The following is a 12,286-nucleotide window of genomic DNA, read 5'->3' on the forward strand; positions in this document are numbered from 1 at the left end:
GGCTATCATAAACAGTGCTGCGATGAACATTGGGGTACACGTGTCTCCTTCCCTTCTGGTTTCCTCAGTGTGTATGCCCAGCAGTGGGATTGCTGGATCATAAGGCAGTTCTATTTCCAGTTTTTTAAGGAATCTCCACACTGTTCTCCATAGTGGCTGTACTAGTTTGCATTCCCCCCAACAGTGTAAGAGGGTCCCCTTTTCTCCACACCCTCTCCAGCATTTATTGCTTGTAGACTTTTGGATCGCAGCCATTCTGACTGGCGTGAAATGGTACCTCATAGTGGTTTTGATTTGCATTTCTCTGATAATAAGTGATGTTGAGCATCTTTTCATGTGTTTGTTAGCCATCTGGATGTCTTCTTTGGAGAAATGTCTATTTAGTTCTTTGGCCCATTTTTTGATTGGGTCATTTATTTTTCTGGAGTTGAGCTGTAGGAGTTGCTTGTATATTCTCGAGATTAGTTGTTTGTCAGTTGCTTCATTTGCTATTATTTTCTCCCATTCTGAAGGCTGCCTTTTCACCTTGCTAATAGTTTCCTTTGATGTGCAGAAGCTTTTAAGGTTAATTAGGTCCCATTTGTTTATTTTTGTTTTTATTTCCAATATTCTGGGAGGTGGATCATAGAGGATCCTGCTGTGATGTATGTCAGAGAGTGTTTTGCCTATGTTCTCCTCTAGGAGTTTTTTAGTTTCTGGTCTTACATTTAGATCTTTAATCCATTTTGAGTTTATTTTTGTGTATGGTGTTAGAAAGTGTTCTAGTTTTATTCTTTTACAAGTGGTTGACCAGATTTCCCAGCACCACTTGTTAAAGAGATTGTCTTTAATCTATTGTATATTCTTGCCTCCTTTGTCAAAGATAAGGTGTCCATAGGTGCATGGATTTATCTCTGGGCTTTCTATTTTGTTCCATTGATCTATATTTCTGTCTTTGTGCCAGTACCATACTGTCTTGATAACTGTGGCTTTGTAGTAGAGCCTGAAGTCAGGTAGGTTGATTCCTCCAGTTCCATTCTTCTTTCTCAAGATAGCTTTGGCTATTCTAGGTTTTTTGTATTTCCATACAAATTGGGAAATTATTTGTTCTAGCTCTGTGAAGAATACCGTTGGTAGCTTGATAGGGATTGCATTGAATCTATAGATTGCTTTGGGTAGTATACTCATTTTCACTATATTGATTCTTCCAATCCATGAACATGGTATATTTCTCCATCTATTAGTGTCCTCTTTGATTTCTTTCACCAGTGTTTTATAGTTTTCTATATATAGGTCTTTGGTTTTTTTAGGTAGATATATTCCTAAGTATTTTATTCTTTCTGTTGCAATGGTGAATGGAATTGTTTCCTTAATTTATCTTTCTGTTTTCTCATTATTAGTGTATAGGAATGCAGGTAGGTCTTGTTTTAACTGACTGTATAGAGCTTTTCCATCTCTGGCTGGCTGCAAAGAATATAATCAATCAGATTTCAGCATTGACCACCTGATGATGTCCATGTGTAGAGTCATCTCTTGGGTTGTTGGAAAAGGGTGTTTGCTATGACCAGTGTGTTCTCTTGAAAAAACTTTGATAGCCTTTGCCCTTCATCATTTTGTACTCCTAGGCCAAACTTGCCTGTTAATCCAAGTTTCTCCTGACTTCCCACTCTTGCATTCCACTCCCCTATGATGAAAACGACATCTATTTTATGTGTTCTAGAAGGTCTTGTAGGTCTTCATAAAGCTGTTCAGCTTCTTCAGCATCAGTGGTTAGGGCATAGACTTAGAATACTGTGATAATAAATGGTTTGTCTTGGAAACAAACATAGATCATTCTGTCATTTTTGAGATTGCATCCAAGTACTGCATTTCGGACTCTTTGGTGATGGATTACATAAATTGTTATTTGAATGTTGAACCAGCCTTGTATACCTGGCAAAAAATCTCATTTGGTCATGACGTATAATTATTTGTACACATTGTTGAATTTGATCCACTAATATTTTGTTGAGAACTTTTACATTTATTTCATGACAGATACTGATCTACAGTTTTCTTTCTGTTTTTGTCTGGTTTTGTTTTTAACAGGATTGTTTAATTAGCCTAAGGAGCTACATCTGCATTAGTTAGTGGTTATTTCTAAACCTTTTGAAATTATTTCATAATATCTTTTTTCTCTGAAAAACAAAAGAATGCAATAAAAATTATAATAGATAAAGTAAGAAATCTAGACCCTCTAAAAATATTCAGAAATGTCTTTTAGTTATTATAAATATCATTTATGAATTATTTATAAGCCAGATGTAATATTTTGCTTCCTAGGAATACAGGTGACAGTAATTTTTCCTCCAGTCTTTCTTGGACTGCATATTTTGTTGATAGTTCTAAAAATTATTTTACTAATTTTTTCCAATTGTGTTGAGGTATGATTGGTAAGTAGAAATTTTATTTGTGAAACATATCACTTTTTATGATACAAAAATGTGACCAATAAAACAAACATCCATGAGTTTAAGGTCCAGCTTTATCAAATCTTAATACTTTTGTCTTATTTACCTGATATATTTTTTAGCAAAAAATCAATTAAATTTATTGACTGCCTACTAATTTTTTTAGAAGTTGTATTTGGCTTTAGTTTTCAGTCTGTCTGCCCTCTAATGGAGAAGGTTAAGAGGCTTATGGAAGCTTCCTGATGGGAGAGACTGACTGAGGGGGAAACTGGGTCTTAGTGGAGGTGATGGAATTGTAGTTGAGCTATTTCAAATCCTAAAAGATGATGCTATGAAAGTGTTGTTCTCTATATGCCAGCAAAACTGGAAAACTCAGCAGTGGCCACAGCAATGGAAAAGGTCAGTTTTCATTCCAATCCCCAAAAAAGGCAATGCCAAAGAATGCTTAAACTACCGCACAATTGCACTCATCTCACATGCTAGCAAAGTAATGCTCAAAATTCTCCAAGCCAGGAGGCTTTAGCAATATGTGAACTGTGAACTTCAGATGTTCAAGTTGCTTTTAGAAAAGGCAGAGGAACCAGAGATCAAATTGCCAACATCGGTTAGATCATCGAAAAAGCAAGAGAGTGCCAGAAAAACATCTATTTCTGCTTTACTTACTATGCCAAAGCCTTTCACTGTGTGGAATACAACAAACTGTGGAAAATTATTAAAGACATGAGAATACCAGACAACTTTACCTGTCTCCTGAGAAATCTGTATGCAGGTCAGGAAGCAACAGTTAGAACTGGAAATGGAACAACATATTTTTGTTGTTGTTGTTCCAAATTGGGAAAGAAATACGTCAAGGCTGTTTATTGTCACCCTACTTATTTACCTTATATGCATAGTATATCATGAGAAACACTGGGCTGGATGAAGCACAAGCTGAAATCAAGATTGTCAGGAGAAATATCAAAAACCTCAGATATGCAGATGACAACACCCTTATGGCAGAAATTGAAGAGGAACTAAAGAGCCTCTTGATGAAAGTGAAAGAGGAGAGTGAAAAAGTTGGCTTAAAACTCAACATTCAGAAAACTAAGATCATGGCATCCAGTCCCATCACTTCATGGCAAATAGATGAGGAAACAGTGGAAACACTGAGAGACTTTGTATTTTGGGGCTCCAAAATCACTGCAGATGGTGACTGCAGCTATGAAAACAAGACACTTGCTCCTTGGAAGAAATGTTATGAGTAACCTTAACAGCATATTGAAAAGCAGAGACATTACTTTGCCAACAAAGGTCTGTCTACTCAAAGCTACGGTTTTTCCAGTAGTCATGTATGGATGTGAGAGTTGGACTATAAAGGAAGCTGAATGTCAAAGAATTGATGCTTTGGAACTGTGGTGTTGGAGAAGACTCTTGAGAGTCCCTTGGACTGCAAGGAGATCCAACCATTCCATCCTAAAGGAAATCAGTCCTGAGTGCTCATTGGAAGGACTGATGCTGAAGCTGAATCTCTGATACTTCAGCCACCTGATGAGAAGAACTGACTCATTTGAAAAGACCCTGATGCTAGGAAAGATTGAAGGAGAAGGCGAAGGGGACGACAGAGGATGAGATGGTTGGATGGCATCACTGACTCAATGGATTTGAGTTTGAGTAAACTCTGGGAGTTGGTGATGGTCAGGGAGGCCTGGAGTGCTACAGTCTATGGGGTTGCAAAGAGTCAGACATGACAGAGTGACTGAACTGAACTGAATCGGCTTTAGTTAGGATGAAATATTTCAATATGCCTATAAATGCACATAAGAAAAATATAAAGCTCAAGATTTATCACTAAATTATTACCATGTAACCACCAGCCAGTTTAAGAAATAGTATTTGCCGACACCAAGCTCCTTCATTGTTCTCTTTCATTACTATCTATGTCCTTTGTTCCCTCAAAAGTAACCCCAATTTTGACAATTTCTATTGTGGATTTAGGGAAAACAGCAAACCCAAATAAATGAACTCAAGTCTTTGTGACTAAAACTAACTGATGCTGGGCTTCAGTCTTTCAGAAAGTCATTCTACATCTAGCTAATTCTTGATTTTGTATTTTAACATTTCAGGGTCACAGCCCAAAGATGGTGGATTTATCTGGGCTATTTTCTTCCTCAGGGAAATTCCTGGACTCATGCCTAGTACACAAGACTGTCAGATAGTTCCTAGAATCCTAGACTCTCAGTCACCGCTTACAGAATTAACAAATACCCCCAAGGCTAAGAAAGTCCCAAATGCCAGATTCCCATTGACTGAACTGTAGCTTCTCCAAGTCTTGGTTCATTAATTTTTCAGTCTTGCTAACTTGCCAGTTCCTTCAGACAGATAATTTTTTTATGTTTCACTCAGCTCTCGTAGTTGTCTTCAGCAGAACTGTTGATTAGGTTTACTTAATTCTGGAAGCTTAAATCTCCTCAGTATTTTTAATGGATTTATTATAAATATAACTAATATTTCCTGTTTTCTATTTCTTTGATCTCATCTCCACATTTCTTTTCTCTTTCAAGAAAGAACCACTGTCCTGAACTGTAGATTTTCATTCCTCACATTTCATAATTTTACTCCATATATAACACATATATATTACACAGTATTTTTTGTACATTTTTATATTTTTAATTGTATCACAAAACTTAAAGTTCCATTCCAGTTCTCTTACTTCAAAAAATATTTTTGAAATTTGTCTTTGTTGACACAAGTATTTCATTTCAAATATTTTAACTGCTAACTAGTATTATTTGTAAAAGTATATTGCAAATAAATTAGTTCTTTGGGGGGGGGGGTCACATTTCCCCAACCAGGGGTCAAACCTGTACCCGTGCAGTGGAAGGCTGGAGTCCTAACCACTGAACCACCAGGGAAGTCCCAACCCTCTCCTTTTGATAGACATTTAAGTCATTTCAAATACTTTGCTCTTATACTCAATGTTCTAATAAATGGTCTTATACATATAAAAACATTTTTCTGGGAATTAACTATGACTAGAAATGATGAGTTTTGTAATAAGAACATGTTCAACTTTACTGAAGTTTTTCTATTACTTTGCAAAATGCTTTATTATTTACTCTCATCAGCCTAATATCTAAATTTTCTTTGCTCCATATCCTTGATAACAGTTGGTACTTTCCGAATGTTAGGACTTTATTTCTAGCCTGACAATTAAATGTTTGATATCTACTTTGAATTTGCAATTTTGTACATCATTCATTTTCTTCATAAATGTATTTGCTCCCATAGTTTCTTTTTTCTCTGAATTCCATTTTAATATGTTTGCCAATTCTTCTACTGTTCTTGTTTTTTTTACTTTCTTACTGGTTTCTAAGATGTGTATATACTTCAAATTTAAATTATTTTTGCTTTATGTCTGTATAATACATACAGTCTTTAAGCAGTCATTTAAATTTGTATTTGATCGTGTCCTATTTTAATACAGCCATATCTATCTTTATTTTTATTCATGGTATGCATTTCAAAAATTTTTAAATAAGTTTCTCATAGGATACATAAAATAGCTTAGATTACAAAACAGTGGGAAAAAATCCTCAATGATTTAACACTATGGTGAATATTTCATATTCACATAAAGTACACTGTGAGACACAAAGATACTGTAGGTAGTTCTCTATGTAACCTTGTGATGCAGGTTACTGATTTCAATTAAATTACATTATTCTTCTGTAACTCCTTTGTTACATTCACACCTCATGATCTTTTAACCAAAATACTTCATTGTAAAAAAAAAAAAAACAAAAAAACCCTATAAATTGTCACATAAATCTCTCAAACAATAACAGAAAAGCTCTTTACTATGTAGAACATTATTTCAAGTAAATCATCTATTTTAATCCTTTCAAAATTCTCAGAAATTAATGCTATTTTCCCATTGCATGACTGGAGAAACTGAAGCCAAAATCATTTTAAGCAACTTAGTACAGGTTGTGCTTCCCTGATAGCTCAGTTGGTAAAGAATCCACCTGCAATGCAGGGGATGTGGTTGGATTCCTGGGTCAGGAAGATCCCCTGGAGAAGGGATAGGCTACCCACTCCAGTATTCTTGGGCTTCCCTTGTGGCTCAGCTGGTAAAGAATCTACATGCAATGTGAGAGACCTGGGTTCAATCCCTGGGTTGAGAAGCTCCCCTGGAGAAGGGAAAGTCTACCCACTCCAGTATTCTGGCCTGGAGAATTCCAGAGTGATGATTCAATCCTATCTTCTGACTAGTCTTTCTATATCTTATAGATGAAATGAAAAGCCGAACACTGGGACTTATCTGGTGGCACAGTAGGTAAGAATCTTCCAGCCAATGCAGAGGATAGGGTTTGATCCCTGGTCTGGGAAGACCCCACATGCCATGGAACAACAAATCCTGTGCACCACAACTATTGATCCTGCACTCTAGAGCCGGAACGACAACTGCTGAGCTCACATGCCGCAGCTACTAAGCCTACGTGCCCTAGAGCCAATGCTCCGAAACAAGAAACACCACTGCAAAGAGAAGACTGCACACCATAACAAAGAGTAGGCCCCGCTTGCTGCAACCAGAGAAAACCCATGAGCAGCAGCAAAGATACAGCACAACCAAAAATAAATAAACAAAACTTTTTTAAAGTACTTAAATTCTTAGTATTTAATTATTAGTAAAAGGTTAGTTTTCATTCCAATCCCAAAGAAAGGCAATGCCAAAGAATGCTCAAACTACCCCACAATGGCACTCATCTCACACGCTAGCAAAGTAATGCTCGAAATTCTCCAAGCCAGGCTTCAGCAATACGTGAACAGTGAACTTCCAGATGTTCAAGCTGGTTTTACAAAAGGCAGAGGAACCAGAGATCAAATGGCCAACATCCGCTGGATCATTAGAAAAGCAAGAGAGTTCCAGAAAACATCTATTGCTGCTTTATTGACTATGCCAAAGCCTTTGACTGTGTGGATCACAATAAACTGTGGAAAATTCTGAAAGAGATGGGAATACCAGACCGCCTGCCTTGCCTCTTGAGAAACCTATATGCAGGTCAGGAAGCAACAGTTAGAACTGGACATGGAACAACAGCCTGGTTTCAAACAGGAAAAGCAGTACATCAAGGCTGTATGTTGTCACCCTGCTTATTTAACTTATATGCAGAGTACATCATGAGAAACGCTGGGCTGGAAGAAGCACAAGCTGGATTGCCAGGAGAAATATCAACAACCTCAGGTATGCAGATGACACCACCCTTATGGCAGAAAGTGAAGAGGAAATAAAAAGCCTCTTGATGAAAGTGAAAGAAGAGAGTGAAAAACTTGGCTCTAAGCTCAACATTCAGAAAACGAAGATCATGGCATCTGGTCCCCTCACTTCATGGGAAATAGATGGGGAAACAGTGGAAACAGTGTCAGACTTTATTTTTGGGGGCTCCAAAATCACTGCAGATGGTGATTGCAGCCATGAAATTAAAAGACGCTTAGACCTTGGAAGAAAAGTTATGACCAACCTAGATAGCATATTAAAAAGCAGAGACATTGCTTTGCCAACAAAGGTCCGTCTAGTCAAGGCCATGGTTTTTCCAGTGGTCATGTATGGATGTGAGAGTTGGACTGTGAAGAAAATTGAGCTGTGAAGACTTGATGCTTTTGAACTGTGGTGTTGGAGAAGACTCTTGAGAGTTCCCTTGGACTTCAAGGGGATCCAACCAGTCCATCCTAAAGGAGATCAGTCCTGGGTGTTCACTGGAAGACCTGATGCTAAAGCTGAAACTCCAATACTTTGGCCACCTCATGCGAAGAGTTGACACATTGGAAAAGACCCTGATGCTGGGAAGGATTGGGGGCAGGAGGAGAAGGCGACAACAGAGGATGAGACGGCTGGATGGCATCACCAACTCGATGGACATGAGTTTGGGTAAACTCTGAGAGTTGGTGATGGACAGGGAGGCCTGTCCCATGAACCGCAGCACTCTGAGAGTTGGTGATGGACAGGGAGGCCTGTGGACAGCCTCTCAGTGCTGCGGTTCATGGGGTTGCAAAGAGTTGGACACAACTGAGCCACTGAACTGAACTGAACTGAAAGTATAATACTAATATTTATATCCTCATATGAAAGAGTGACTTGGATTTGCAGATGTAATAACTCAAGAAATAAAATTCCTCATTTTTTAAATAAATTAACAAAAAAGAAAAAATGGGATAAGAATTGGAAAAAGAAGACACATGTATATACATAACTGAATCACTTTACTGTACACCTAAACACAACACTGTTAATCAACTACACTCCAAATTATAATAAAATGTTTAAAATGCTTAAAAATGAAAAAAATAAAGATACTTACCCTGAAATAAAATAAAATCCCTCACTTTTATAATTGAACAGCATATAAGATTATGTCAAATATATTTCCTGACTTTGTTTGATGGCAAGTACAGATTCTACCCAAGATGTTATTCAAAACAAGAAAGCATATTTCAATTGTGCTGATTTCACTGAGAGAGGCAGGAACCACATATTACAAGTGTAACTCTATGATCTTTAGCATACAGAAAAATACTGAATATCCATTTATACCAACTAGCTTGTCCTTGCTCTGTTGAATCAAAGTCGCAGCAATCACTGAGAATAATTCTGCCTCTTCAAAGTATATTAGCAGAGAGATATAAGAAGACCATGAACTGAAAAATTGTTGGAAAAAAATCAAAGTGGTTAGTCCTACACAGTAATGTAATTTATCTATATTTCCTTGATTTCAAATGTTCCTTCCAACATATTATAGAAACATGAAAAGCACGTGAATGTTATCATATGTCATGTTTCCATTCTAAGAAAAGGCACTGATGATTTTCCTTTGATGAGGCACTATGAGTTGCACTTCAAACACACACAAAGAAAACTAGTATTATTATAGTTCCTTTGATTTATAGCCAGTTCAATATTAAGCATACCACTTATAAAAAAAAAAATTCCTGTGTGCTTACAGTGGTTTCATCTCTTATACTCTACACAATGCATAGCCCTATTTATTATTTTAAAACAAATATATATGTATAATTGTTAAATGATAATATGGCAGTGTATGACACCGTGCACATTTGAAAGTTTGACCCTGTTATTATTTGTCCAAAGTACTCGTCAGGGAAGCACTGCTCATTTGACTAGAACCTGTTTAAATATCCTCTAAAGCAATGTGTTAGGCTGACAGAACAAAGAAGAGAAAGGATAATTCTTATTTCTAAATGTTTTCTGAAGTCTTACTTTATATAGAAAGCAGGTGGTTATGGAACAGTTGAAAAAATAATGAATTATAATACCTGAATTCAGCCACTGACACTGAAGACTAGCCTGCTTTAACCATTGCTTGACCTTGGTGATTGTTTTTCATCACTTTGACACCTAGATTTCTGGTAAGATCATAATACATTTTATGCTTTACATTTCTCCTTTATGCTCTCTAACTGAAGAACTTTCAGTCTGAAAGAGTTTTGTAAAATGGTTTGAAAGTAATAGTCTGAGGTTTGCTAACACATACTGTTTCTTGAGATTTGGAATCAGATATGAAAACAAAGACAAGAGCAAAATAATCAAGCATTCCCTCAAATTCTTCAAAATCTCTAAAGAGCAGGTGAACTTTCCCATAAGGTTAAAAAAAAAAAAACAACTTAGAAGTATTTATTGCAAGTTATAGATTTGAATATATTTACACAGAAACATTTGTTTTGCATCTGATATTACCTATTCTCCCGAAAATTATACCCTCTCCTGAAAATTATACCCTCATTTCCCAGATCATAGTGGGCCAGGTGATAAAGGTTTACTAAAACAGTGTAAGACTACTGAACTTCATACTAATGATAATGAGATGTCACTAAAAGGTTGGTTAAAGAGTAAGTGAGTAACATGAATGGACTTAGGTCTTAAGAATATCATTTGGGAATATTTATATGAAGATTGGATTAGAAGGGTACCATGTAGGAGAAGCTCACTTAAGGAGTACACCAGAAAAGAAAAGATGGCTACCTGGAGGAAAGTGGTTTTGCCCCAAAACTAGAAAGACCTGAAGAGAATTGGAGGCAATTCATCTATGCCCACATCTTCACCCTGTGCCCTCTTGACTGTACAGAGATCAGATTGACATATTTCTTTAAATCAGAGACCTTCTTCTTAAGCTGCATCCTTCAGCATCACAGAAGGACTGGCTGTGAAATGATTTCCCTCTTCTGCCATCAATTTTAGTGTGTTATTGGTAACAATCTAATGATTAAGTCAAAAATCTTTTTCTCTTCTATTAGAACTTCAAAGAATCAGATAGGATCGCGTGATCACAACTCACAGATAGTAGAGACGAGAATCTGACTCAAAAAATTCTTCATATCCTGGGGGTAATATATATTTAATTTTCTTAATTTCTGAGTCTTTTTTATGTCTGTGTGTATATGTGTGCATGCCCATACATGCAGTCTAAAAATAATGAACACATACCTCATAAAATTACTGTATTCAGGTTTTTTTTTTATGTAAAACATTTAATATAGTACCTGGCACAGAGGAGACATTAAATAAATATGTAATCGCTTCTTCCAATTAACCCTTTCTTAGCTCACAGCCAAAAGATGAGAGTTCTTTTAGGGATACTAAATAAAAAATATATACTGGTAATCCCTAAACTAAGAATAGAGACCATAAAGAACTATAACTTTCAGATTTCCTTAGAAGTCTCCAAATCTAATTTATCATAATAAATATATCTAGATTATTTACTTGAACCAAATATAGAATTGATGTTCTTTCTTCTTTAAGCTCCCATATTTAACTAAGGAGTATAGCTATGCTATAGTGACATTTTTATATATTGAAATCTTGGAGTAAAATATTTTTAACTTCTTTTCCCTGGTAGTTTTAAAACAAAATCCTAATGAAAGGGAAAGGAATACAAAGTTAAAACCTGATTAAAAAAAAAAAAAAAAACCTGATCAACCTCCATATATTGCCAAAAATCTGACTCTTAGGAACATCATTCAAGGTTTCATAAGAGCGGCTCTTGTCATTATTATCCTCCACACTCCGAGAGCTCCTGAGAAGTCCAAGAAGAGACACTAATTTGACCACAGATCATAGAGTAACTTTGTCAAATTTTTGAAAGTCATAAGCAGAATGCAACTAGGCAATATAAGGAAAAGTGAACAATAAGGCTGTCATTTTTTAACAAGAAGGCAAAGACACTGATACTCAGTGAACTGGAGATATTATAACAGCTTGCTTTCTCTGTTAGATTCCATCTACCCTTCTGTTCTAACTCAAATGTAATCAGATCACTGCCTTGGAGGAGTAATGGGACAGAGTTTCCAGCCTATTTATACCAGATAAAATGACCTCTATTTCATTGCCACCATGATTAAACTTGTTATAGCTATGCAACAAGAGACCAGACTTAAGCATCAGAAATTGTTAAGAAATCATTCTTTAATGGTTACTCTAGATATTTTGACACATTTTTCTGTGGATCTCTTACTCCTATTTTCAAACCTTTTATTGTTCCTATCAAAGTAATTGAAGGGATTGCTATAAAGGTCATAAGGATTTAACAAAAGAACTACCTGTCCTCCATTTCTCTTGTTACTAGAGAGTACATAGGCTCTGGTTCTGTGCAGTGCTGAAGAGATACTCAGGAGGGAGTTGATACTAACTGCCATGCGCTTAGCATATGAAACATGTCCAGGCAGTTTGCAATTGGACTTCTTATCCTTTATTTAACTTTCTTTCCATCTTTCTCTCTCTCTCTCTCTTTCTCTCTCTCTCTCTCTCTCTCTCTCTGTAAGTTGATATCTTAAAGGGTTTGGGGGGGGCAGGATTTTTA

Source organism: Bubalus bubalis, chromosome 17 (assembly GCF_019923935.1).
Source record: "Bubalus bubalis isolate 160015118507 breed Murrah chromosome 17, NDDB_SH_1, whole genome shotgun sequence".
NCBI classification, from domain to species: domain Eukaryota; kingdom Metazoa; phylum Chordata; class Mammalia; order Artiodactyla; family Bovidae; genus Bubalus; species Bubalus bubalis.